This window comes from Pleurodeles waltl, chromosome 2_2 (assembly GCF_031143425.1).
Source record: "Pleurodeles waltl isolate 20211129_DDA chromosome 2_2, aPleWal1.hap1.20221129, whole genome shotgun sequence".
Taxonomy (NCBI): domain Eukaryota; kingdom Metazoa; phylum Chordata; class Amphibia; order Caudata; family Salamandridae; genus Pleurodeles; species Pleurodeles waltl.
Genome location: NC_090439.1, coordinates 1102232681 through 1102260284, shown reverse-complemented (window position 1 = coordinate 1102260284; position 27604 = coordinate 1102232681). Strand labels below are relative to the sequence as shown.

Below are 27604 nucleotides of genomic sequence, written 5' to 3'. Positions count from 1 at the left end.
CAATAAAGTACATTTTTCTGATTTCTATTCCATAATCTCCCACCTGTCAGCTGTAACAAGTTGACATACCTTTATAGATTACCTCTGCTAGCCCGCTCGATCGTTTTTAGAAGACCACACACAAACGATGGTGGTACAGCAGAGGAAAACTACTAACAGCAGCAAGAAGAGTTAAGATGGCTGCCACTAGTTGGGGAAATCCAAGGCCCAAACACTACCTCTCCAAGGGCGAAAACAGTACGGAGCCGCAGCCAGGCGCGAGGTCGGACGCGGCGGAGAACATGCGCAGTAGCAGACCAATCAGAAAGCGGCTGGTCTGCGCTAGTCCGCGGAGGTGGTGCCCAGGGTCAGAGTGCTGGGCGTTGTGCGCGCGCTGAAGTTGCTATAGATTTTAGCCGGCGCCACGCGCGCGCTGAGGTTGTCTCAGTTTTTTTTTCTCCCGGTACGCAGGCCTGGTGTGCGCGCGCCAAGTCTCGCCCTTGCTCCCTGGATAGCAGGTCGGGGAGGAGAGCGGAAGAAGAGGGTGACAGAGGTGGAGAGGGGCGGCGGGGCCCCCCAAAGTGCCGAAGTCGCAACGAGACAGGTGAGAGTGTTATGTCTCGCGCCCCATATTCGCAGCAGCTATCGTGAGACAAATCATTAGACCTTTTTCGTTCGTGGCACAGTTCTGTTCAGGCCCTGTGGTGGCGATGCCCCAGTCCCTTCGTACCCCCCCCCCCCCCCCACACACACACAGTTTGACACAGGACCTTTATAAATATTGAGGTGGCCACATTAAGGGAGTTTTTAAGAGCACCTATCACACTTCGCAGCGCGCTCACCATAGTTTTGTTACCCGGCTGCATCCTGGACAAAATGTGCGGGGACTTTCACATTTGCGAACCTTCTCCTGGGCAAGGGCCACAGAGCAACATCATGACCCCACCTTATGTGCAGCATCCCCGGCAGTCACCGCTACATACCGTCTCACATTGTGTATAAGGAGCTCACTTTAGCTTCCCTTTACTGGAATTGGCATACTTTTTGGTAACAACTTGGAATACCGTTCATGAGACGTTTTGACCAAATGCCCCAAGACAGATTCACATTGTGCAGTTCCATTGGATAGGGCCAGGCCCACCCCCCGTATTAATTATGACTTTGGATCATATTTATGTCTAGCGTGTCTTGGATGGTGGCGGTGCTGCTCAGAGGACGAGTTTCATGTGCAGTTTTGTAACACCTTTGTGTGGCGTTTTCTCTAACTTTGACATCGGTAGTAAGGTGACAGGGACCGATATAAAGTAATTCTTAAGTGAGGAAATTATTTTATTAGAATTGATGACCTGCTCCTGGGTTTTTAAATGGGGGATTTCATGTGGCTCTAGATGTGCATAGCATGCTACCCCTTGTAGGATGTGCGATTGATTGGAAGGTTGAACCCCCTTTATTTGAGTTCGTGTGGGAAGTGTTCACATGTTGTGCGTTTTGACCACCAATGTACAGTTATCGTGTTAATAGGCCCCTTTTTGCGTTTTTCTTTTATGTTGTCAATCTGATTTCCTGTGCTGGCTGTGGCAGGAGGTCGTCCACCTTGAAATCCAATGGAAACAGCGAGAGGAATCGGAGATCTGTCCGCGTAGACTACATTTAAGTCATTATTATTATATAATTGCCATTACGTTAGTCAAGTTGGGACATTTGCCAAGAAATAAATATATTCATCATTGACATTAGAAGATGCAAGTGCTCAGCATATGACTGCTGAAGACCTGTCGGGTGGGCTATGTTAGTCTTCCTGTGACCAGCAGTGTGTGGCTGAACTCTCTGGTCTTCGGTGGCGTTTCTGGTTAGTACTGAGTGGTTCATTATGCAGGCCGTTATGGCCTGTATCTGTGCCCTTCAGTTGCCAGCACACTTCCACAGGTTCTTCCCTACATCATATCTCGTTGTTTGGTGATGAGAAATCAAGTAGTGAGTTGGTATACAATAGCACATGGTGATGCTGGAGGAGAGTAACCTCCTTCCGTCTGTGATATATGGTGAACCATCTCTTGACACTTGTATAAAAGAGCACATCAATGTCTGCTTCAAAAAGGAACCTCAAACAACATTTCCTAAAAGACCATCCTTTATTTCTACTCATCCATTCTATTTGGTCTGAAAACCATGGCATGCATTTTTCTAAATATGGTATTTGGGTTGCATAGTTTTGTAGTCGTGACTGGCTTGGCAACTTTGGTGGGGCCTTGGCATTTTAGTTTGTTAAACTGGTAGCATGTTTGCCTAGATGGGGGAAGAACAACTGTGTAGCTTTCACCTAAGTACTGGCTGTGTTGGTCCAGGGACATGGGATTAGTAGCTCTGATTTGGAGATGCTTACAATTTAGTTTTGTGTAGACGTCATGGGCGACTTTCTCTCAGTTGGGAAGATGGTCTTCTTGTCCCCACAGATACAGATGATTTGGTGCCAGTGATAAATGAGTATGGCTCCTGAATGCAGCATCAACAGTGCACTGGTAACATTGAACCTGTACCACATTTACATTTTGCACATACTTTTTGCATATCCTGTCTCGTTTTTTATATCAAAATTAATTGTGACTGACGTTCTAGGTCATTCCTTATCTTACATTGTTTTTAATATTATCTTACATTGCTTTTAATATAAACCACAACATTTAAAGTGTTCATTCATAGTTTTTTAAACTGTGTTAGTCTCTTTTTTTACGTTCATTTGCTAGGTATGCATGTTTATTATTTTTTGTAAGAGGTTGAATGTTTATGAACGCATGTATGTTTTAGGTGTAGGCTGATACATTGCCCTAGTCACTGATTTGCAGTGCTAAACAAGTAAATGTGCATAAATCTGTGATTTATTGTCCAAATGTTTTTATTTCTATCTTATGCATTTGTAACTCCAGTTTTAGGGCAAAACAGGTATATTTATTAAATTTAGGAGGTTGTGCATTATCGGTCTCTTATTCCTCACAATGTCTGAGTAAACATAGATAAAAAAAAAATGCATGTTCATAGAAGCACAATTGATTCTTTAAAACAGATAAGTCAGTTTGTCATTTATTAAAACAAGATAGCAAGGTGTATGATACATCACTGTAGTGATGCGTGAAGGACACCCTTGCTAAACTAGATCACATTTGTATGTCCAGTGTGAACAGAACTGTTGTCTCCGGTTTCCAGTGTTGTCTCCCATAGTTAACAAATGGGGGCCAAATGGGTATCCAATTTTGTGATAGTATTGTTAGAAATTGCTGATAATTTCTCCATATTGTAAATATTTCACAATTTTATGAGTTTTTATGTTGGGAACATATTGAAGATTTTGCGGTCCTTCTCCATGAATTTTGTCCATATATCATGAGATAGCTTTCCGAGTTCTGTTTCCCCCTCATTCTCATCTGTAGCTTCCTCATGTACCTAATTGATAGGATGTAAATCACAATGTCAATCTTAACTTCCCTTTTCAATAGGTATGCAAGATAGACTATCCGCTGACGTATGTTTATTCCAGGGAGATGTTCAACCAAGAAATTAAATTCAGTCAACCCCTCCGTCCATCTTTTGATTTTGTGGTTGGCTACCTCATGTTTCCTAGTGGAATTTGTGCAAATAAACGGTCTATGATCAGTTTTGATCACAAAAAGTAGTCCTCAGAAATAGGTGTAAATGCCTAATGGCCCCCAGCTCACGCCAAAGCGTCCTTCTCAATAACAGTTGCATTCTTCATCACTTTTGAGAGAGCGTGATGCAAAAGTTACACCTTTTACTCTCCTACTACTTGCAAAAGAACTGCACACAGTCCCTTAATGCTTGCATCAGCAGTCATTTCTGTCTCCTGCTCACATCAAAATGACCCAAAGTAGGCATGCTGCTGATGTGGCTTTTAAACATCTGGAACGCTACACCACTCACCTCTGTCTGGGCATACTTTGAAACCTTTGAGAGAATATCTCTCAATGGTTGAGCTGCACTTGCAAACTAAGCAATGAACAGTGAGTAAAATTCCGCTAATCCTGGGAAAGATTGTGTAGGAAGTTGGCTCTGTATATACTATTTCAAAGTAAAAAATAGTGTGCACAGAGTCTGTAGGAAAGTACCATCTTGCCTGGCATGTTACCCCCATATTTCATTGTATATATGTTGTTTTAGTGTATGTGTCACTGGGACCCTGCCAGCCAGGGCCCCAGTGCTCATAAGTGTGCCCTGTATGTGTTCCCTGTGTGATGACTAACTGTCTCACTGAGGCTCTGCTAACCAGAACCTCAGTGGTTATGCTCTCTCTGCTTTCTAAATTGTCACTAACAGGCTAGTGACCAATTTCACCAATTCACATTGGCATACTGGAACACCCTTATAATTCCCTAGTATATGGTACTGAGGTACCCAGGGTATTGGGGTTCCAGGAGATCCCTATGGGCTGCAGCATTTCTTTTGCCACCCATAGGTAGCTCTGACAATTCTTACACAGGCCTGCCACTGCAGCCTGAGTGAAATAATGCACACATTATTTCACAGCCATTTTACAATGCACTTAAGTAACTTATAAGTCACCTATATGTCTAACCTTCACCTAGTGAAGGTTGGGTGCCAAGTTACTTAGTGTGTGAGCACCCTGGCACTAGCCAAGGTTGCCCCCACATCGTTCAGGGCAAATTCCCCGGACTTTGTGAGTGCGGGGACACCATTACACACGTGCACTATACATAGGTCACTACCTATGTATAGCGTCACAATGGTAACTCCGATCATGGCCATGTAACATGTCTAAGATCATGGAATTGTCACCCCAATGCCATCCTGGCATTGGGGAGACAATTCCATGATCCCCTGGGTCTCTAGCACAGACCCGGGTACTGCCAAACTACCTTTCCCGGGGTTTCACTGCAGCTGCTGCCAACCCCTCAGACAGGTTTCTGCACTCCTGGGGTCCAGCCAGGCTTGTCCCAGGAAGGCAGAACAAAGGACTTCCTCAGAGAGAGGGTGTTACACCCTCTCCCTTTGGAAAAAGGTGTCAGGGCTGGGGAGGAGTAGCCTCCCCCAGCCTCTGGAAATGCTTTGAAGGGCACAGATGGTGCCCATCTCTGCATAATCCAGTCTACACCGGTTCAGGGATCCCCCAGCCCTGCTCTGGCGCGAAACTGGACAAAGGAAAGGGGAGTGACCACTCCCCTGATCTGAACCTCCCAGGGGAGGTGCCCAGAGCTCCTCCAGTGTGCTCCAGACCTCTGCCATCTTGGAAACAGAGGTGCTGCTGGCACACTGGACTGCTCTGAGTGGCCAGTGCCAGCAGGTGACGTCAGAGACTCCTCCTGATAGGCTCTTACCTGTGTTGCTAGCCTATCCTCCTTCCTAAGTAGCCAAACCTCCTTTTCTGGCTATTTAGGGTCTCTGCTTTGGGGAATTCTTTAGATAACGAATGCAAGAGCTCATCAGAGTTCCTCTGCATCTCTCTCTTCACCTTCTGCCAAAGGATCGACCGCTGACTGCTCAGGACGCCTGCAAAACCACAACAAAGTAGCAAAGATGACTAGTGCAACCTTGTATCGCTGATCCTGCCGCCTTCTCGACTGTTTTCCTGGTGGTGCATGCTGTGGGGGTAGCCTGCCTCCTCTCTGCACTAGGAGCTCTGAAGAAATCTCCTGTGGGTCGACAGAATCTTCCCCCTGCAACCGCAGGCAACAAAAGACTGCATCACCGGTCCTCTGGGTCCCCTCTCAGCACGACGAGCGTGGTCCCTGGAACTCAGCAACTCTGTCCAAGTGACTCCCACAGTCCAGTGTCTCTTCAGTCCAAGTTTGGTGGAGGTAAGTCTTTGCCTCCCCACGCTAGACTGCATTGCTGGGTACCGCGTGATTTGCAGCTGCTCCGGCTCCTGTGCACTCTTCCAGGATTTCCTTTGTGCACAGCCAAGCCTGGGTCCCCGACACTCTAACCTGCAGTGCACAACCTCCTGAGTTGTCCTCCGGTGTCGTGGGGCTCCCTTTTGTGTCTTCGGGTGAGCTCCGGTTCACTCCTCTTCCAAGTGCCTGTTCCGGTACTCCTGCGGGTGCTGCCTGCTTCTGTGAGGGCTCCCTGACTTGCTGGGCGCCCCCTCTGTCTCCTCATCCAAGTGGCGACATCCTGGTCCCTCCTGGGCCACAGCAGCTCCAAAAAACCCTAACCGCGACCCTTGCAGCTAGCAAGGCTTGTTTGCGGTATTTCTGCGTGGGAACACCTCTGCAAGCTTCTTCACGATGTGGGACATTCATCCTCCAAAGGGGAAGTTTCTAGCCCTCTTCGTTCTTGCAGAATCCACAGCTTCTACTATCCAGTGGCAGCTTCTTTGCACCCTCAGCTGGCATTTCCTGGGCATCTGCCCAATCGCGACTTTGTCGCGACTCTTGGACTTGGTCCCCTTGTTCCACAGGTACTCTCGTCCGGAAATCCACTTTGGTTGCATTGCTGGTGTTGGTCTTTCTTGCAGAAATCACCTATCACGACTTCTGTGCTCTCTGGGGAATATAGGTGCACTTTACACCTACTTTTCAGGGTCTTGGGGTGGGCTATTTTTCTAACCCTCACTGTTTTCTTACAGTCCAAGCGACCCTCTACGAGCTCACATAGGTTTGGGGTCCATACGTTATTCGCATTCCACTTTTGGAGTATATGGTTTGTGTTGCCCCTATACCTATGTGCTCCTATTGCAATACATTGTAATTTTACACTGCTTGCATTACTTCCTTTTGCTATTACTGCATATTTTTGGTATTGTGTACATATATCTTGTGTATATTTGGTATCCTCATACTGAGGGTACTCACTGAGATACTTTTGGCTTATTGTCATAAAAATAAAGTACCTTTATTTTTAGTATATCTGTGTATTGTGTTTTCTTATGATATTGTGCATGTGACACCAGTGGTATAGTAGGAACTTTGCATGTCTCCTAGTTCAGCCTAAGCTGCTCTGCTATAGCTACCTTCTATCAGCCTAAGCTGCTAGAAACACCTCTTCTACACTAATAAGGGATAACTGGACCTGGTACAGAGTGTAAGTACCTCTGGTACCCACTACAAGCCAGGCCAGCCTCCTACAGAGTCCAAGGGTTCCCCGTAGAGGTAAGATAGTGGCAAAAGTAGATCATTCTAATGCTCTATTTTGTGGTAGTGTGGTCGAGCAGTAGGCTTATCAGAAGGTAGTGTTAAGCATTTGTTGTACACACACAGGCAATAAATGAGGAACACACACTCAAAGACTTACTCCAGACCAATAGGTTTTTATATTGGAAATATATTTTCTTAGTTTATTTTAAGAACCACAGGTTCAAAATTTACATCAAACACTTTAAATGTAAGGTACTTCACTTAGATACTTTAGGAACTTTGAATGAAAACAATATCATGTACAGTCTTTGTAAAAATGGCAATGAGCTATTTTCAAAGTGGACACAGTGCAAAAATCAACAGTTCCTGGTGGAGGTAAGTAAAGGTTAGATTAGGAGGTAAGTAAAACACTTACAAGTCTGTTCTGGGGCATAGGCAGCCCACCGTTGGGGGTTCAAGGCAACCCCAAAGTTACCACACCAGCAGCTCAGGGCCGGTCAGGTGCAGAGGTCAAAGAGGTGCCCAAAACACATATGCGCCTATGGAGAACAGGGGTGCTCCGGTTCCAGTCTTCCAGCAGGTAAGTACCTGCGTCCTCGGGGTGCAGACCAGGGGGGTTTTGTAGAGCACTGGGGGGGGACACGAGTAGGCACACAAAACACACCCTCAGCTGTACAGGGGCGGCCGGGTGCAGTGTGAAAAGCAGGCGTCGGGTTTTCTATAGGTTTCAATGGGGGGGACCCGGGGGTCACTCTAGTGGTACAGGCACGGGGGGGCTTCTCGGGACAGCCACCACCTGGGCAAGGCAGAGGGTCGCCTGGGGGTCACTCCTGAGTCGAAGTTCGGTTCCTTCAGGTCCTGGTGGCTACGGGTGCAGTGTTGGTTCCAGGTGTCGGGTCCCTTGTTACAGGCAGTCGCGGTCAGGGGGAGCCTCTGGATTCTCTCTGCAGGTGTCGCTGTGGGGGCTCAGGGGGGTAGTCTCTGGTTACTCACAGACTCGCAGTCGCCGAAGAGTCCTCCCTGAGGTGTTGGTTTTCTGCAGGTCGAGCCGGGGGCGTCTGGCGCAGAGTGTAGAGTCTCATGCTTCCGGCGGGAAACGTGAAGTCTTTGGAAGTTGCTTCTTTGTTGCAAAGAAGTAGCTGGTTTTGAACAGGGCCGCTGTTCACGGGAGTTTCTTGGTCCTGTAGCCCGGGGCAGTCCTCTGAGGCTTCAGAGGTCGCTGGTCCCTGTCGGATGTGTTGCTGGAGCAGGTTTTCGAAGTTGGAGACAGGCCGGTAGGGTTGGGACCAAATCAGTTGTCGTCTTCCTCCTTCTCTGCAGGCTTGTAGGTCAGCAGTCCTTCTTCTTTTTCAGGTTGCAGGAATCTGATTTCCTGGGATCTGGGGAGCCCCTAAATACTGAATTTAGGGGGGTGTTTAGGTCTGGGAGGGCAGTAGCCAATGGCTACTGTCCTTGAGGGTGACTACACCCTCTTTATGCCTCCTCCCTGTGGGGAGGGGGGCACATCCCTAATCCTATTGGGGGAATCCTCCAAACTCAAGATGGAGGATTTCTCAAGGCAGGGGTCACCCCAGCTCAGGACACCTTAGGGGCTGTCCTGACTGGTGGGTGACTCCTCCTTGTTTTTCTCATTATCTCCTCCAGCCTTGCCGCCAAAAGTGGGGGCGGTGGCCGAAGGGGCGGGCATCTCCACTAGCGAGGATGCCCTGGGGCACTGTAACAAAAGGGGTGAGCCTTCGAGGCTCACTGCCAGGTGTTACAGTTCTTGCAGGGGGAGGTGAGAAGCACCTCCACCCAGTACAGGCTTTGTTCCTGGCCACAGAGTGACAAAGGCACTCTCCCCATGTGGCCAACAACATGGCTGGTGTGTGGCAGGCTGGCAGGAACTGGTCAGCCTACACAAGAAGTCGGGTAGGTATTCAGGGGGCATCTCTAAGATGCCGTCTGGGTGTATGTTACAATAAATTGCACACTGTCATCAGTGTGCATTTATTGTGCTGAGAAGTTTGATACCAAACTTCCCAGTTTTCAGTGTAGCCATTATGGAACTGTGGAGTTCGTGTTTGACAAACCCCCAGACCATGTACTCTTATGGCTACCCTGCACTTACAATGTCTAAGGTTTTGCTTACACTGTAGGGGCATAGTGCTCATGCACATATGCCCTCACCTGTGGTATAGTGCACCCTGTCTTCTTAGGGCTGTAAGGCCTGCTAGAGAGGTGACTTAACTATGCCACAGGCAGTGTGAGTTTGGCATGGCACTCTGAGGGGAGTGCCATGTCGACTTAGTCATTTTCTCACCACCAGCACACACAAGCTGTGAGCCAGTGTGCATGTGCTGAGTGAGGGGTCCCCCAGGGTGGCATAAGACATGCTGCAGCCCTTAGAGACCTTCCCTGGCATCAGGGCCCTTGGTACCAGTTACAAGGGACTTACCTGAGTGCCAGGGTTGTGCCAATTGTGGCGACAAAGGTACAGTTTAGGGAAAGAACACTGGTGCTGGGGCCTGGTTAGCAGGGTCCCAGCACACTTTCAAATCATCAGCAAAGGCAAAAAGTTAGGGGGTAACCATGCCAAGGAGGCATTTCCTCACAGATTGATACCGTTACAATAGATTCAGCTAATTGCAGTTTAGACTTTATTCCCTTTCCAGATATAGTATGAGCAAAATATGAAACTGCAGTAAGACGGAATCTACTCTTCTCCTTTTTGAGTGTAGTGTAAGATCTGCTTTGGTTAATTTAAACAAAACGGACCAAAGTATTGTTGTTGCTCTGCAATATTTTCTCTGAAGACCAGAATGTCATCTTGGAAAAACTCCATCAAGTACCTTCTTCATTATCCTTTGGAAACATGCTGATGCCAATCCAGAAGGCATTCTTGCAAAGTGATAGGCACTCAAAGGTGTAACAAAGGATGTCTAGACATTTCATGCAGTTAGACCTTTTGTGAGGAATCGCCCAACATGCATCATTTCTTCCCCGTATTCAGAAGACGCTCCGTAACACCCCACATTCCATGCAGGGTTTTGAATATGGTGGTCTTCTGCCCCACTATATAGTGACATTCAAGATCTCGAGCTGCTTTGATAGTTGGTGAGTAACTGTGGACTTGGTTTGCAAACACCTCGTCCGTTCCTCTGAACTCTGCTTACCTTACTGCCGTGTGTAGGAAAGTACCATCTTGCCTGGCATGTTACCCCCATTTTTACTTGTGTGTCATTTTGTTTTTGCCTGTCTCACTGAGATCCTGCTAGCCAGGACCCCAGTGCTCATAGTGTGTGGCCTGAATATGTTCCCTGTGTGGTGCCTAACTGTGTCACTGAGGCTCTGCTAACCAGAACCTCAGTGCTTATGCTCTCTCTGTCTTTAAAATTGTCACTGCAGGCTAGTGACCAATTTTACCATTTGGCACACTGGAACACCTTTATCATTCCCTAGTATATGGTTCCTAGTTACCCAGGGTATTGGGGTTCCAGGAGATCCCTATGGGCTGCAGCATTTCTTTTGCCACCCATGGGTAGCTCAGACCATTCTTACACAGGACTGCCACTGCAGCCTGAGTCAAATAACGTCCACTTTATTTCACAGCCATTTTACACTGCACTTAAGTAACTTATAAGTCACCCATAGGTCTAACCCTCACTTAGTGAAGGTTAGGTGCAAAGTTACTAAGTGTGAGGGCACCCTGGCACTAGCCAGGGTGCCCCACATTGTTCAGGGCAATTTCCCCGGACTTTGTGAGTGCGGGGAGACCATTACATGCGTGCACTACATATAGGTCAATACCTATATGTAGCTTCACAATGGTAACTCCGAATATGGCCATTTAACATGTCTAAAATCATGGAATTGTCCCCCCCATGCCAAATCTGGTATTGGGGTGCCAATCCCATGCATCCCCGGGGCTCCAGCATGGACCCCTGGTACTGCCAAACCAACTCTCTGGGGTTTTCACTGCAGCTACCGCTGCTGCCAACCCACAGACAGGTTTCTGCCCTCCTGGGGTCTTGGCAGCCCAGTCCCAGGAAGGCAGAACAAAGGATTTCCTCTGAGAGAGGGTGTTAACACCTATTTTCAAAGGGAGAGAGTGTAAGGGCCTGAGAGGAGTAGCCTCTCCTGGCCTTTAGGAATGCTTTGAAGGGCACAGATGGTGCCATCTTTGCATAAACCAGTCTACACCAGTTCAGGGATCCCCCAGCCCCTGCTCTGGAGTGAAACTGGACAAAGGAAAGGGGAGTGACCACTCCCCTGTCCATCACCACCCCAGGGATGGTGCCCAGAGCTCCACCAGTTTGTCCCAGACCCCTGCCATCTTGAATACAGGGGTGTGAGGGCACAATGGAGGCCTCGGAGTGGCCAGTGCCAGCAGGTGACGTCAGAGACCCCTCCTGATAGGTGCTTACCTGGTTAGGTGGCCAATCCTCCTCTGAGGGCTGTTTAGGGTCTCTCCTGTGGGCTTCTCTTCAGATAACAAATGCAAGAGCTCACCAGAGTTCCTCTGCATCTCCCTCTGACTTCTGCCAAGGATTGACCGCTGACTGCTCCTGGAGGCCTGCAAACCTCAACAAAGTAGCAAGAAAACTACCAGCAACATTGTAGTGCCTAATCCTGCCGGCTTTCGCAACTGTTTCCTGGTGGTGCATGCTCTGAGGGCTGTCTGCCTTCACCCTGCACTGGGAGCCAAGAAGACATCTCCTGTGGGTCGATGGAATCTTCCCCCTGCTAACGCAGGCTCCAAACTTCTGCATCACTGGTCCTCTGGGTCACCTCTCATTGTGACGAGCGTGGTCCATGGAGCACAGGAGCTGGATCCAAGTGACCCTGACAGTCCAGTGGTCCATCTGTCCAAATTTGGTGGAGGTAAGTCCTTGCCTCCCCACACCAGACAGTAATCCTGTGTACTGCGTGAACTGAAGCTGCTAGGGCGGCTTCTGTGCAATTTTGCAAGGATCCCTTTGTTCACAGCACAGCCCAGGTCCCCAGCACTCTGTCTTGCATTGCTCAACTCGTTGAGTTGACCACCGGCTTCGTGGGACCCTCCTTTATAGTGTTGAGACGACCACCGTGCTCCATTTTCTTGAACCCGTGTTCAAGTGCTTCTGTGGGTGCTGCCTGCTTCTGCATGAGCTCTCTGTGTTGCTGAGTGTCCCCTACTCCAAGGGGCGACCTCCGGGTCCTTCCTGGGCCCGGGCAGCACCCATTTTCTTCAACCGCCACCTTTGCAGCTAGCAAGGCTTGTTTGCGGTCTTTCTGCAATGAAACAACTCTGCATCATCCAGCACGCCGTGGGACATCTTCTGTGCAAAGGAGAATTTCCTGGCATCTTCGATTGTTGCAGAATCTTCAGCTTCTTCGACCCAGAAACAGCCATTTTGCACCTTCATCCGGGTTTTAGTGGGCTCCTGCCCCCCCCCCCCCCCTGGACACTTTTGTGACTCTTGGACTTGGTCCCCTTCCTTTACAGGTCCTCAGGTCCAGGAATCCGTCTTCAGTGCTTTGCAGTCTATTGTGGTCTTTGCAGAATCTCCTATCATGACTTTATTGTGTTTCTGGGGAAGTAGGGTAACTTTACTCCTACTTTTCAGGGTCTTGGGGTGGGGTATCCTGGACACCCTTAGTGTTTTCTTACACTCCCAGCGACCCTCTACACACTACACTAGGCCTGGGGTCCCTAAGTGGTTCGCATTCCACTTTCTTAGTATATGGTTTGTGTTGCCCCTAGGCCTATTGTATTCTACAGTGTTTGCACTACTTTCTGACTGTTTTACTTACCTGATTTTGTTTTGTGTGTATATTTTGTGTATTTTACTTACATCCTAAGGGAGTATATCCTTGAAGATATTTTTGGCACATTGTCACTAAAATAAAGTACCTTTATTTTTAGTAACTCTGAGTATTGTGATTCTTGTGATACAGTGCTATATGATATAAGTGGTATAGTAGGAGCTTTGCATGTCTCCTAGTTCAGCCTTGGCTGCTCTGCTATAGCTACCTCTATCAGCCTAAGCTGCTAGAACACTACTAATCTACTAATAAGGGATAACTGGACCTGGCACAAGGTGTAAGTACCACCAGGTACCCACTATAAGCCAGGCCAGCCTCCTACACCGTGTGGGAGGTTTCTCTTCCCGTTTTGCTCCTGCTCCCATCCTGTTTAGCACCCTACTCGTTTTCGTTCCCACACCCACTCCGGTCTCCTCCTGCTGTAGTCCTTCACCTCACCTTCCTTCATTCAGCTCTGCAGTCTCGATGCTGGAGACTCCTCGCCCTTTCTAGGCTCCGGATATCTGAGGATTTAAAAAAAAAAACAAATGAGGATCAGGATTATTTTCGCCCAGAAGCTAAGCTTTAGTCCCATGGGCACTGACAAGCTACAATAGAGTGGAGCCAAGCTACCTGTGCACTACCTTTTTCCCTTTACTGTTTCAGTTTTAAAAGATAAAAACCTCCAGAAACATGACAGCTGAGAGCACAAAATCTAAAAAGATGCTTTTGCTGTTCTGCAACAGTGCTGAGCTGCAGATGTCAGAGTGATTTGCAGGATGTCAGGGTGCTCTTTCTTTTGCTCATCTTTGTTTCACTTCTTTATTAGAGCCACAAAACCTATTTACACAGATCTAATAAAAGGTACATCTTCATTATACAAACCATATATAACTGGAATTCACACCCTGCCAATAATTCAAAAGTGCAAATCCCTTAAAAATGTGTGAATCCTACCATCAATTTATTTTAAAACCTCAAAAGCTTCATACATTCCTATTTCTTAACCAGTCCTTTTCTATACTATATAGTTCTTTCGAATAACGGCCATATTCTTAATTTGCCGAGGCCTGACTCGAGACTTTGACAACATACATATTCCATGGACATGCGTCTCAAGTTGATGTGCCATTCTAGATCTGAGAGGGGTGCTGGGTGCTTTCATTTCTGTGTTGTCAGTGACCTAGCCACTAGTTATACTCCTGGAAGGTTAACCATGCATCACCTCAGCAACTCAGGACATCTTCCCACACTGTACTTCCCCTAGAAGATAGCCTTACGTTCAGGTTGTTCACCCAATGTATGTAATTTCCCTCTTTGAAGTGCTGACTTCCTCCCTCTCTTCTAAGTCAGGGGACACCAGTGATATTAGTACAAAGATAGTCACTTTCTTCTCGTATTCTTAACGTTGTTCAAGTAAGATATTTTGACATTTTACGCATTTTGAAAGTTAGATTGAATTTAGGTGATTTTTGCATTTATCGGAAGAGTAGGCTGAATAGGTCAAGAAATATTCAAACACAAATTTGTGCTTTGGTAGCAAAGGATCAGAGAAGAAGTTAACTACACACAATCTGAGTAGCACAATCTATAACTATGAAAACTACGTTCAAATTTTAGCTTCCTCACAAGACAAAATGGTGTGATTATTTACAAATGACTTTTTTTTTTTTACTTTACTGCGCTTCAACGTAATTCAGCGTCAAATCTGAGATCACCTTGAAATTCAATTCAGTGTGTGTTTTATATAGGAAGCTCACTATTGTATGGTTCAATACGTAACAATGTTGCTCCACACACAACAATAATATTGGCAGTAAATAGAGTGCACATGACTAACTCGCTTCTCTAACTTTATTGCTTCATTCATGGCAGTGTTGTGAGAGCAGTAGAAGTCGGGAAAAGTTCATATTTAAAAACAATTACTTTGACCGATGCAATGCAGAGGTATAATCTAACGTACTAAAGTGAAACGTGTGTCCAAGAAATAAACTACGTTTTAATCTGAAAAAAAAAAAAAAAAGATTATTTTCGCCTTTCTGGATACTTGTGGTAATCTGTCAGTAAAGGTCTGTGCACTGAACCTTAGGACAATTTTGTTTCCAACCTCTGTGCCTTTTAAGGACTGCCTACACACTTGGTGAAGGCGCTTGGGGAATTCAAAGAGTTTCTTTTAATACATTAGAATGTGAACTTTAGTTGTAGAACCTTGAGGTTATCTGGATTTCTTCTGTTCCCTCTGAAGATGATGTATTGTATTGTATTTTATACAATAAAAGGATGTTAGCATGAGACAGTCCTCTTGTAGTATTTGGGTTAAAGCATATTAGGTGTTGAGGTAGTAATTGTTTGAACAAAACAAAGTCATAGTGTATCTTCAAACAAACTAACTCAGACACTCTTTTTGTGTTTTTGTAGTGAATGGTAATTCAGTGGGCAATTGACTAGACAGCCGAGAATCTCACTAATCTTGATAACGTCTGACAGACGATGTCCTGGACAGAATAGAGGTTACAAACCGAATCTTCTTTGTTTATTCTGAGTCCTCTTTTCCCTGAAGGTTCATAACCAACACTTGTTTTTTTGGTGCTAGTGTTGGAGTCAATCTATTAGGGTCTGGAGGAGTTATCTTCACTTCCATAGAAGTTGAAGACCGAGGTGAGTAAAAATCTGACACCTGGTGGTAAACAGAGGAACGATAAAAAACACTGAACTCTTTAACACCTCCCAACAAAGGCAGTGATTCAAAAATATTTGACAAAGGTTAACAATCTACCAAATATGTCTATTTAGATCTGAAATCTACACACATCCTTATGCTTCCCACAATACTTAGGTGCCAAACCAGAAACCAGCCACTCTGAAGACTTTATTTCCAATATTAAACTTTCTTCCAACAACCTATGAATTTCCTCCTTCAGAGGTTCCAACATATGATTAGTACCCTTCATAACTTCATGAAGACTGTTGTGGGGTTATTTGAGAGGTTTGCATGAACACCTTTATTTTAGTTCTAGGCCTATGGCCTTTTACCTAGCTGCATTTCATTTATTCCCCTTTTATTATTTTATTGGGGTTTCATTTTAGTGGATATGTTTAATTATCAGCTGTCCTTCCACACAAAATGTATTAGTTCTTTTGCACTACATTTCATCTTGTGCTCAGTCCAAAGAGTACAATGTCTACCTTACACAGAAATGACGCATTATCATGCCAGGGCAGTTCTTAGAACAGCAGCATGTTTTATTATGAAAGCACATGCTACCCCAAACTAAGTTAGAGGGGACATTCCAGCCAGCCATCTTATGCTCTACCATGTTGTTGCATTTCTGCTCAACTCAGCGTCTTCCCTCCATCCACTCAGGAGGACTGCCAGCAGACCAACAACCCCCCTCCCCCACCCTCCTGCCCCCCTGTTAATAACTCGGGTATTGGAGCGGGGTTTCCTTGCAGAGACTAGTATGGGCAAAATAGGGTTAACGCTATTGCTCTTGTGCATTCTTAGTAGTGTAGATAGGGATTTTAGATTCATTAGTGTGATGGAATGTCGGAACTTTTTATCTGTTTCACTTTTCTGGTCACCATAATAGTGTTGTTTCATTGTCCTAATAATCAAAAATCATGCCTTTTTACGTAGAATGCAGTTGCTTCAATAAAACCTATTCAACCAAATCCTGCTTCTCTTTGTCTTCTACATTTATGAGACTTGTTTAACTGAGAGAAAGGGGTAAGATCTGTTCCACCACGACTTCCCTGAGAAGTCAGAGAGCATTATGTGTCAGCCTGCCACAAATCACCTTTACTTTTGGGTTTTGGTGTGGTGCTGCTTGCTAGCCGAAAGGGTTAGGCTGACACCTATCAGACATGTGGGATAAGTCTCAGTCCCCCACACTGCCTGATACTAGCAGTCCTGTGCCCATGACAAGAGTCCTGCTACACCAGCATTGGTTAGGCACTAACTTTATGGATCTCCGAATTATCTCTCTCATTACGTGCTAAAGGCACCCTAATTACCTTCCGTCCCTGTTATTAGGGAATATCATCCTCAGCTAGATAGGTTGTACCTATTTTAGGATGTTGAGTGTTGAAGCTTGAACCTTAAAGAGTTTCCCCAAATGAATGTTTGTCTCTGAACTGACCATTTTCTGATATGGCGGACCCTCAACGGGTTGTAATTGCAACAAACACAAGACTTCCACCCCCCTCCCCCCACATAGTGTTTAAAAAATTTTTTTAAAAAAAATTATGGCCTCGCACATGATGGAGGGGAACTTTAGGTTTGTATTTGAGGCTCATGAATCATACAGAATTAACATTTTTTATTCTCGTGTCACCTTTCCAGCAGCAGATGGGAGAACACAAGCATCTCACAACTGCACTCTAAAAAATGCACCTGAACAATACAGACCTTACGCATATTTAGAAATACGACCATCTTATGAAGAACATGAAAATTGGCTTATTGGTTCACTACCACACATTCCAAAAAAATGTTAGACTAGGTCCTTTAAGTAATGATGGTATTACGTGGCCAAAATTGACTACCTATACAGAACACCCTAATGCAGGTACCATGACAGTAGCGGAAGTACGCCCCTTATATAATAATATAGTAGAAATACATGGAAGCTTAATACAATTTGTAATATGGACCTTAAGCACCGCCCAGCAAGGGCTGCTCCACGCATCCACATGTGGCTACAGAGTGGATTAATCCCGCAAGTGTGCATCCAATAATGGGTAAAGTAACCACTCATCGAGAAGGAATTCCATTTTGGCTAGCATAACAAATAAACGCGTTGGAAGCAGTGATTTCCCCATACAGGAACCCAAGATAAATACAGAATTCTCCTAGTGTGCTTGCCATTTGGGACTGTTCCCTCTGTGGAGAACTATGCTACATAGGGTGCAGTGTTTGCTGCACTTTACACTACCGCACACGGTATACTAACACTTGAGAATCTTCCAGAAGTGTTAAAACAGATTCAAGGCGAATACGGTGGAGCACCAGCCCTGGAGTTGGGATTGCAATTAATGGGTAATATCGCCATAGTGTCCTCAATTTTTGAAAGTTATCTTAAAAGGGATGCAGTAGCATTGGCAGTACACCAGTGGCTCCTTGACGTTCCTGCACGGGATCAAAAACATGAGCTGCCAAAAATGATTGCTGCGACCTATACTAGTATAGGTCAGGATAGCCTGGGAGCCAGAGCAGGTAAACCACAATTACAAGTTAAAGGATTGTACCAAACAAGCAGAAGAGGATTCTAAAAAACACTGGGATAAACAAAATAAATGCAGTCAAAAACCGAGGAGAATCTCAGCGATCGGAGACCTCTGAGAAACGTTACAATTTAAGAACTGGGGAAACTCCTGATTGATACCAGTATACTGACACACTCCAACCTCATTCCTTTCAGGACTCACCCAACAAACACAGTGAGACAGGAGGGTAGTCAGAACACCGAAAGGAGTACGTGAAACCAAGACAGGATTCACAACGCTTATCTGAAGTTTCAGTGAAAAAAGGAAGAGACACGTAAACAACAAAAGCGCCAATTTAAAAAGGAAAAAGGTTGCAGCCATTTCGGCGAAAAATGCCACACGTATTGAGAACTTTGCTGATGAACAGGACGTGAGCAGTGACTCTGCTAGACAGCACGGCAGAGATCACAATAGTTCACCAGAATCTTCAAGAGCTTTTGGATGTGACGGCAACTAATGACTATCCTGAAGTCGAAACTGCGGACAGGCGCGCCGCCCCACCCAACGGGCCATATAAAGCAAAAATAAAAATTGAGGGGGATAGAGCACACACCTAAAGTTATATTTTGGGGAACGATTGATATCCTCCTGGCAGAAAAAGACTGGCCACCTGAATTTCTCCGTAATCTACCAGGAGTGGAAGATGCCATTTTGCAATCTTTCTCAGGCCAGATGTAGTAAAGGCTTACCTCATAGATTGGGCATTGGCACACCACTCCTATTTGCAAGATTTATTTTGTGAGGTTGAGCTATTTTTATATTCCACTCTTCTGGCCTGTGGACAAAGAACAGGTGTTCTGTAAATTCAAAAACTGAATGAGCAAATAAGATGCCTTTAAATCTTGTTCTTGTCACACTTGCTCTGTGTTCCAAGATAGAGATCAAATGTCAGTTTGTCTTCTTGCAATTCAAATACTTTTCCTTGTGACTGCAGAGTTCCAGGATTTTTGAATTAGCAATGAAGATGCCTTTAAATCTTATTCTTGTCACATCTGCTCTGTGTTCAGAGACAGAGGTCAAAAGTCAGTTTGTCTTCTTGTAATGCAAATACTTTTTTGCAGAGTTCCAGGATTTTGTAAGGTGAACTATCTGACCTATGTGAAAGGAAAGGCTTTTGGTATCAGGTTTTTCCTAACACACAACATTTATATAAACAACTCAACTTTACAAACATTTCAAAATATATTTCAGTAGCTGTGAAAGAGACCAGTTCTGTGTGATTGAAAAAAAATATTTTAACAGAATGGAAAAAAGTCGGAACACTTTACTTGGTCATGTGCAAATGATAAATGTTTTCTGAAGCCCACTTTTCACAGATTATTGTTAATACACTATATAGTTTTATCAGTAAAGCTGCAAGTTAGAGGGAAGGGTTTTGAACATTTCTTGGAAATTTATTGTCTGTAAATGACGGTATGCTAGTAATATATTTATTAAAAGTGAGTGTTTAAACAAACTGAGAAACACTCCTGCCCTGATGGCAAAGCTATTAGTAAACTAAGGGGCAAGTCCTGCATGGATCATGTGTACCCTATACGTGAGCTAGATTTATTATGCATGGAGCACATGTTTAGTGTATTTAATCAAACGAGGATTTTTTTTTTTTTTTTTTTTTTACAGCAGAAATGCTGAACTCGCATATTTTGAAGGTGCACTCATGTATGAGAATGAAAGAAAAGGTGACTGTAAAATACAGTATTTGCCTGGGATCACACAATTTGACAACTGTTTCCAGGTCAAGTACATTTCGGTCAGGTCGAGTAGATTATTCAAGCTACTTGACCTGCAGGTCTAGTAATATTTTTATGATTTTTCGGGGCCTGCATTACCATATAATATCAATTAGATCAACGCCACAGGTTCAACCACAATACCTCATTATACATGAGCCTAAAAAAGACAGTGAGAGAAATACTCACAACTTGACTACCAGAGAGTAAGTCAACCCTGCGTATAAAGAAATAATAACACTTTTTTTCCCGTAGTTAAGCCGGACCATTCGTACAGAATAGTCTGGAATTAGACACCGTATTAGTCACACAAGCGCATTTGCAATACAAAACGCACACAGCATTTGTTAACAATTTAGTGCACAAAAAATACAAAACAACCCTGGATTTCTCCAACGCTTTTTTTCCCCTGCCAAACCTGGCTTCTGAAAGTAGGGATTTGAGTGGCCTTCAGTACGCTTGGTTCTGAAAAGAAATTTTGTCGACTCCCTCATGGGTATAAGAACAATCCAGGATTGTTCTCAGCCAGTGTAACATCAAAATTACGTGATCTTAATCTCAAGGTGTTGTCCTATGTAGATGATGTCTGCCTCACAGATGACAACCTCAGAACACACCTGAAACGGCTGGACCACATTGTTGTGGGATTTGCTGAATTATGCTTCAAATTTAATTTCAGAAGAATAAAATAGCCTTTCTCAGCGTCCTATTTTTTGGATACAAGTTATCAGATGAAGGAAAGAGTCTGGCACCCCACTTTCTAGAAAAGTGCATACATTTGCAACCCCCTAATACCATCAAAAAGCTGCACTCCTTGTTGGGCTTTTTCAACTTTGGCAGAAGTTACATTCCAGATCATGCACAACGCATAAAACCACTTAATGACTTAATATGTCACGATTTTTCAGGCAAACATTGTTCACCTGGATTACACAAATTCTTAGAGCTTTGCAACAGGACATACTTCAATCAATCAATTATTTCTAGAGCGTGCTACTCAACCGTAGGGTATCAAGGCGCTATGGGGTGTGTCCTCAGGGTTCAGTCGAAGAGCCAGGTCTTGAGGTTCTTCCTGAATTGAGGTAGCGATGACAACTGTCTGAGGTAGAGAGATAAGGTGTTCCAACCTTTAGCTGCCAGGTAGGTGAAAGATCGTCCTCCAGCCAAGGTCTTCTTTATGCGGGGTACTTTGGCAGAACGGAGAGATCTGGAAGGGGAGTGCCAGGTGAGGCAGTGGTTGAGGTAGTTGGGTCTGATGTTGTGGAGGGCTCTGTAGGCATGTACGAGGAGTTTGAAACTGATCCTCTTCTCAATGGTGAGCCAGTGGAGGTCTCACAGGTGTTTTGTGATGTTATTGGCGGGGGGTTGTACAGGACGAGTCTGGCGGTGGCGTTCTGGATTTGTTGCAGCTTGCGCAGGTTCTTCTTGGAGGTTCTGGCTTTGCAGTGGTCAAGGCTGCTCGGGATCAGGGCTTGTGTCACGGTCTTTCGGCAGTCAGTTGGTATCCATCTGAAGATCTTCCATAGGAGTCGGATGGTGTGGAAGCAGGTGGATGCAATGGAGTTGACCTGTCTGGTCATGGTGAACGCTGAGTCGAGGACGACGCCAAGGTTTTATGCCTGGTCTGTGGGGGTGGGTGGGCTGCTGAGTGTTGAGGCCCACAGGAGTCATCCCAGGCTGAGGAAGAAGGTCCCAGGATGAGGATCTCGATTTTGTCTGAGTTCAGTATGAGGCAGCTCTCCTTCATCCAGGTGATGACTACTTCCATCCCATCTTTGAAAATCTTCTTGGTTGTTGAGGGGTTTTCGTTCAGGGAGATGATCATTGTCTTCAGCGTAGGCGATGATGTTCATACCATAGTCCCTGACGATTGGGGTGAGCGGGGTCATGTAGATGTTGAACAGCCTGCAGTCAACAAGTATCCTTTGGGTACTCCACAGCTGATTTCTGTAGGTTCTGACAGGTGTGGCGGGAACCTGACTTTGTGTTCTGCCTGTCCGGAAGGAGTGTATCCATCGAAGGGCCTTGCTGTGTATTCCTGCTCTGTGGAGTCTGGCGCATAGGGTGCAGTGGGACACTATTGCAGGCGGTTGAAAGATCTAGTAGGATGAGGGCTGCTGTTTGGCCGTTGTCGAAGAGAGAGTGGATGTCATCCGTGGCGGCAAGCAGGGCGGTCTTGGTGCTGCTGTTAGTTCTGAATCCTGATTGGGAGATGTCCAATGTGATGTTGTCCTCTATGTGTTGGCGGAGCTGAATGTTTGATTTCTCAGCGACCTTGGCTGGGAAGGGCAGCAGCGGGATGAGGCAGTAGTTCTTGAGATCCTTTGGGTCGGCTGTGGGTTTCTTCAACGGTGCTTCTAGCCTTCAGGAAATGTTGCTGACTCTAGGGAGCAGTTGATGGTCTTGCAGAGCTCGGGTGCGATCGAGGAACTGGCCTTGTTTAAGATGTGGTGGGGGCGGGGTTCAGTAGGGGCTCCGGAGTGGATGCTGCTCATGATCGATTGAGTTTCATCCATCGTGAGGGAAGTCCAGGGGTGCAGGAGCCGTGAGGGTTTGGTGGATCCTGGGTGAGGTGTTTTTGATGAGCTTGGAGAGTCTTTGGGTCTGAAGCTGTCCTAGATGTCCTTGATTTTCTTATGGAAGAAGGTGGCTAGTCTGTTGCAGAGTTCCTGGGATGGAGGGATGTTAGTGGTCTCGGTTGTGGTTTGGCACATTCTTTGACGTTGAAGAGTTCTTTTGTGTGGTGGTGTTGATGCGGTCCTGCAGGGCTGTTTTCCTGGTGGATCTGATGAGGCCATGGTGGGATCTTGTGGCGGATTTGAAGGCTGCAAGGCCTTCCATGAATTTGCTGCTACTCCATTTCTTCTCCAGCCTCCTGCAGGTGCGCATTGATTCCTAGAGTGGGGGTGAACCAACTGGCTTTCTTGGTGGTGTGTTTCCCTGTGGTCGTTCAGAGAGGAGCTGGGGTGTTGGCACATTTGGTGATCCATTTGTGGATGTTGGGTGTTGAGGTGATGGCATCTGTTGTGTCGGGGGTGGCGAGTTGCTGAGGGTGCTGACGAGCAGATCCTCTTTGGTCTGGTTCAAACTCCTGTGGAGGGGGGCGTGAGTTGTGTAAGTGTACGCTGCAGGAGTGGAGATGTAGAATTGGATGCAGTGCTGGTCGGTCCAGTGTAGCAGAGTTGAGTTGTTGATGGTGACCTTGCTGCTGGTGGAGAAGATGGATTAGAGTGTGTGTCTGGTGGTATGCGTTATTGAGGTGACCAGTTGCTTGAGCCCAATTGTGTCCAGGTTCTCGAGTAGCAATGAGGTGTTTTGTTCGCTGAGGTTGTGGACGTGGAAGTTGAGGTCTCCGAGGAGTATGTAGTTGCTGGAGGCGAGTGCGTGGGGGCTATGATGTTGGTGATGCAGTCTCTGAATGCTGGGCGTGGTGTTGGCGGTCTGTAGATGAGGGTGCTGCGGGTGGTGGTCTTTGGGGTGGTGTGCACTTGGAATAGGTGGTGCTCCATGAGGGGGGAGAATTCCTGTGTGTTGATTGTTAGTCGGAGGATGGTCTTGTGGGCTATGGCCCACCTCCTGGTTTGGAGGGTTGGTCCTTGCGGAGCAGCTTGTAGTTGCTGCGGATGACGATGACTATGTCCAGTCCAGAGGTTGAGTTTGTCCATGTCTCAGTGAGGAAGGCGATGTCCAGGCAGGTGGTGTCTGTCAGGTTCCAAAGCTCCACGGTGTGCTTGTGCAGAGAGCGGACTTTGAGGAGTATGCACTTGAGGTGGTCTGGAGGTAGTTTAGAAGCAGCACACTTATACACATGTGACAACAAAACAAACTTGGTAATGAGGATGATTCCTGGTGCCATCAGGTTCACCTATGTAACATTCAATGAAGGTGACACTGTACCAATAAACAAATCACATTTGTACTCCACCGCTGTTAGAAATGGGGTCTCTAGTTGGCAAGTAGGGTCCACAATCCTAGTCAGGGTAAGTCACACACAATCCAAAGTATTCTGTGTCCACCCTCTGGTAGCTTAGCACTGAGCAGTCAGGCTTATCTTAGAAGACAATGTGTAAAGTATTTGTGCAATAAATCATACAGTAACAGTGAAAACGCCACAAAAATACATTACACAGGTATAGAAAAATATAGGATAGTTATCTGTTTAAATTAAGGTCAAAACGATAAAGACTCGATAAACACAAGTTGAGATATCACTTTAGCAATTTTAAAAAGTCTTAAATCTTTGAAATCAACAGTTGTCTCTTTGCACAGTGTACCTGGCTTGCCTCAAAATTACCACGCATGGAGACCACAGAGGAAGAGATGTGTGGAAAAATAAGGTGTGTGTGTGGGATTTTCCGATGCGGCACAGACAATGTGTTGTTTCTTTCCACGCTGCAAGGGGCTTTGCACCAATTTCTGGCACGCAGTCTTAGTTCCTCACTGCGATGCGGGTATCTTTGGATGCCCAGGGACAATGCAGGGAAAATCCTGGGTGTTGAGGAAGAAGTCACAGGCGTTAAGTTGAATTTTCTGTTGCACGGCAGGCGCTGCGTTGATTCTTCACTCAGGAAGTCAGGCTGCCTTGTTCTGACTCAGCTGCGCATCGATATGGTTGGGCCATGTGTTGAATTTCCGTTCGCAATGCAGGTGCTGCGTCAATCTTCACTCGGGAAGTCGGGCTGTCTCGTTTCCGGCAGGCTGTGCGTTGATTTTCGGCGTACAAGGAATGTCCTTGAAGAGGTGAAGTCTTTTTGGCCCTGAGGCTTAAGAAAACAGGAGGCAAGTTCAATTCAAGACCCTGGATAGCACATCCCAGCAAAGTCAGAGGGTAGCAGGGCAACAGCGGGTTAGCAGTCCTTTTCAGCAAAGCAGTCTGGATGAGTCCTTTAGGCAGCCAGGCAGTTGCTCTTGACAGGTTGCAGGTTCAGGTTCTGAAGTGTCTGAGTTGGTAGGGTCAGAGACACAGTCTATATACCCAAAGAAGCCTCTGAAGTGGGCGGAGACTTCAAAGAGTGGTTTTGAAGTGCACAAGGTCCCCTTTCAGTACAGGCCAGGGTCCCACTAGGGGGTTAGGCAGTCCATTGTGTAAGGGCAGGCTGCTAGTCTTTGAAATGTAAGTGTCAGGCCCTCCACCCTCCCAGCCCAGGAAGACCCATTCAGTATGCTGATGAGTGCAGGTGTGACTGAGTATCCTGTGTTTGTGGTTGTCTGGGTGAAATGCACAAGGGAGCTGTCAACCAGCCCAGCCAGACATAGATTGGGGACAGGCTGTAAGGCACAGATGGATTTAAGTGCAGAGAAATGCTCACTTTATAAAAGTGGAATTTCTAAAATGGTAATATAAAATCCAACCTCACCAATAAGCAGGATTTTCCATTACCATTATCCTATGAAAGGAGCAGCCCTCCCAGCAGTAGAAAACTAATTTAGGAGTTTTCCACTACCAGGACATGTAAACCACACATGTACATGTCCTGCCCTTTAACTACGTAGGACAGGGTGCTATGTGTTACCTGTGGTCTATGTTGGGGGGGTGTTTTATATGTAGAAAAAGGGGAGTTGAGAGCTTGGCAAGTACCTTTAAATGCTAAGTCGAAGTGACAGTGAAACGGCACACACAGGCTTTGCAATGGAAGGCCTGAGAAATGGTTAAGGGGAAACCTATGTGGGTGGCACAGCCAGTGCTGCAGGCCCACTAGTAGCATTTAATTTGCAGGCCCTGGGCACATGTAGTTTACTTTAATAGGGACTTACAAGTAAATCAAATATGCCAGTTGGGTATGAACCAATGTTACCATGTTTGTCGGGGGACAGTATATGCACTTTAGCACTGGTTAGCATTTGTAAAGTGTGCAGAGTCCTGAAACCAGCATAAACCGTGTCAGATAAGTGGAGGGAGGCAGGGAAAAAGTGGTGGGTGACCACCAAAGGCTGTCAGGCCTAACAACTGCTGAACAGCATTTTGAAAAATTTCTGAAAAAATTCTGACTGCTGTCCAGATGGCTATCATAAGAGACACCTCTGGCCCAGGGCGCATTATTGTTGTTACCCCAATACCAGCCCTTGAGGCTGTCATCAAGGCTAGCATTGTGAACGGAAAAGCATTACATCAAAGTTGGATCCAATTGGCAACATCTGTGACAGCCACTGATGTAGATTGTTTTCGCTCCAAAGCACTAAATGCAAAAATGTTTTCAATATGAACTTGAATATCCAGTCCCTACAAACATTTTGCCTCTTGAATAATACCGGATCATCGTTTACACTGATGGTTCACCTCAACCAGCTGTAGGTACCAGACAGCAATACTCCTTCGCTTGCGCAGCAGTGAATGGGAAAATGAGGGATGGTAAATTCCTCCCTCGAAATATGTATATGCAGAACCTAGGGGACTACATTGCACAACTTGCAGAGCTTTAAGCTGTAATATTGGTTCTAGAACACATGGTTCCTGAACTTCCTACTTTGTGGGTGATTTGTATTCCTCTGTCAAGTCCATTAATGAATATTTGCATTATTGGCGTAAGAATGGGTTAAGAGTTTCAAAAGGGAACACCATCAAACAATAATTTTTCTGGGGTGAGGTAGCAGATCTTAAAGACAAGCTGCCAAAGGCCCATGTAGTTCATACATTGGGTCACCAACGTGTTGGAGTACAGGTTGAAGGAAACACTTTGGCTGACGAGGCAGCCAAATCGGCAGTAGCCACAGCTTCTGTTGCTGCGGTTACTCACTCATTTGAGGTTAGATGATGAACCACTGGTTGCTGTGAAGGCTTCGGCTGACAGCAAGCTTTTACCAAAGGCATATCCTCCCGAATATTCCTACCACTTAAGTGCCCAAAACCTTTCATTTGCAAAAATACCAGGGGTGGGTAATCGTGTGATCCCCAACCAAGATCAGAGACCCAGATCTCCTAAAAGCAGCACGAGAGGGGGTTTCTACTGTCTTACTATTGCAAAAACACGTGGTCTTCACAAACAGACCAAACAGTATGTCCTTTGTTGTGACATCTGACTGCTAAACGGCCTTGTACAATGAACCAACCCTGTGTTGTGAGTCGGTAACCTGTGTCAAATGCGCATATTTGCAGATACTTACAAATGCATTTACAAAGGAGTTTTTGACACGGAGAGCCGGAGTGAAAAATCAATGACCAAAGGTCTGTTTATTTTTGCTGCAGCAAAGAGGACAGGTTTACCACTGGCATCCCAGGCCCGAAGTAAAGTGTGCTAGCATGAAGCGTTTAACAGTGATATTTATACTCATACATCAAAGGATACATAAAATGTGTAAATAATGATATACGTCATACAGATATTTTAAGGAGTTAATGAGTTTCCACACACCGGTTCCATTCCCAGCTTTGTCCTTGCCTCCCTTCTGCAGCTGCCTGACTCCCCACATTCTTGAGACCCTTCAAAGGATTACGTGGTTCAAAGGTATAGATATCAGCCTTTCCCTCCCCAAAATACCACAGCCGAGGTCAGTTAGTTATTTGAACACACAATTATAATGAGTACAGTGCCCCAGTTAGGGAAAGAAACCAGCTGCAAGCCTATGGCGTGGAACCAGGCTTATTTTACCTAAACAAATATACATAAGATAACATATGTGATAGACAGTGCGTTCAGAGACAACAAAAGCTCAAACTTACACGTGTAAAAGAAACGAAGCAATTCAAAATGAATTCTAACAATCGACCCTTTTTGAGTTTTTTTTTCTTCTGAACATAATAAACGTTTTGAATAGTTCTAAATT

The 27604-nt window shown here is 45.7% G+C and overlaps 1 protein-coding gene across 1 annotated transcript in view; it reads left to right on the top strand.

The window, feature by feature from the left end:
- Positions 1–432: 432 nt before the first annotated feature.
- Positions 433–27604, top strand: part of TOP1MT (DNA topoisomerase I mitochondrial) — a 711804-nt gene continuing 684632 nt past the window's right edge. Inside the window, exon 1 of the mRNA XM_069220874.1 lies at positions 433–583. The gene's annotated coding sequence lies outside the window, so the exon portion shown is untranslated. The remainder of the gene's footprint in view (positions 584–27604) is intronic.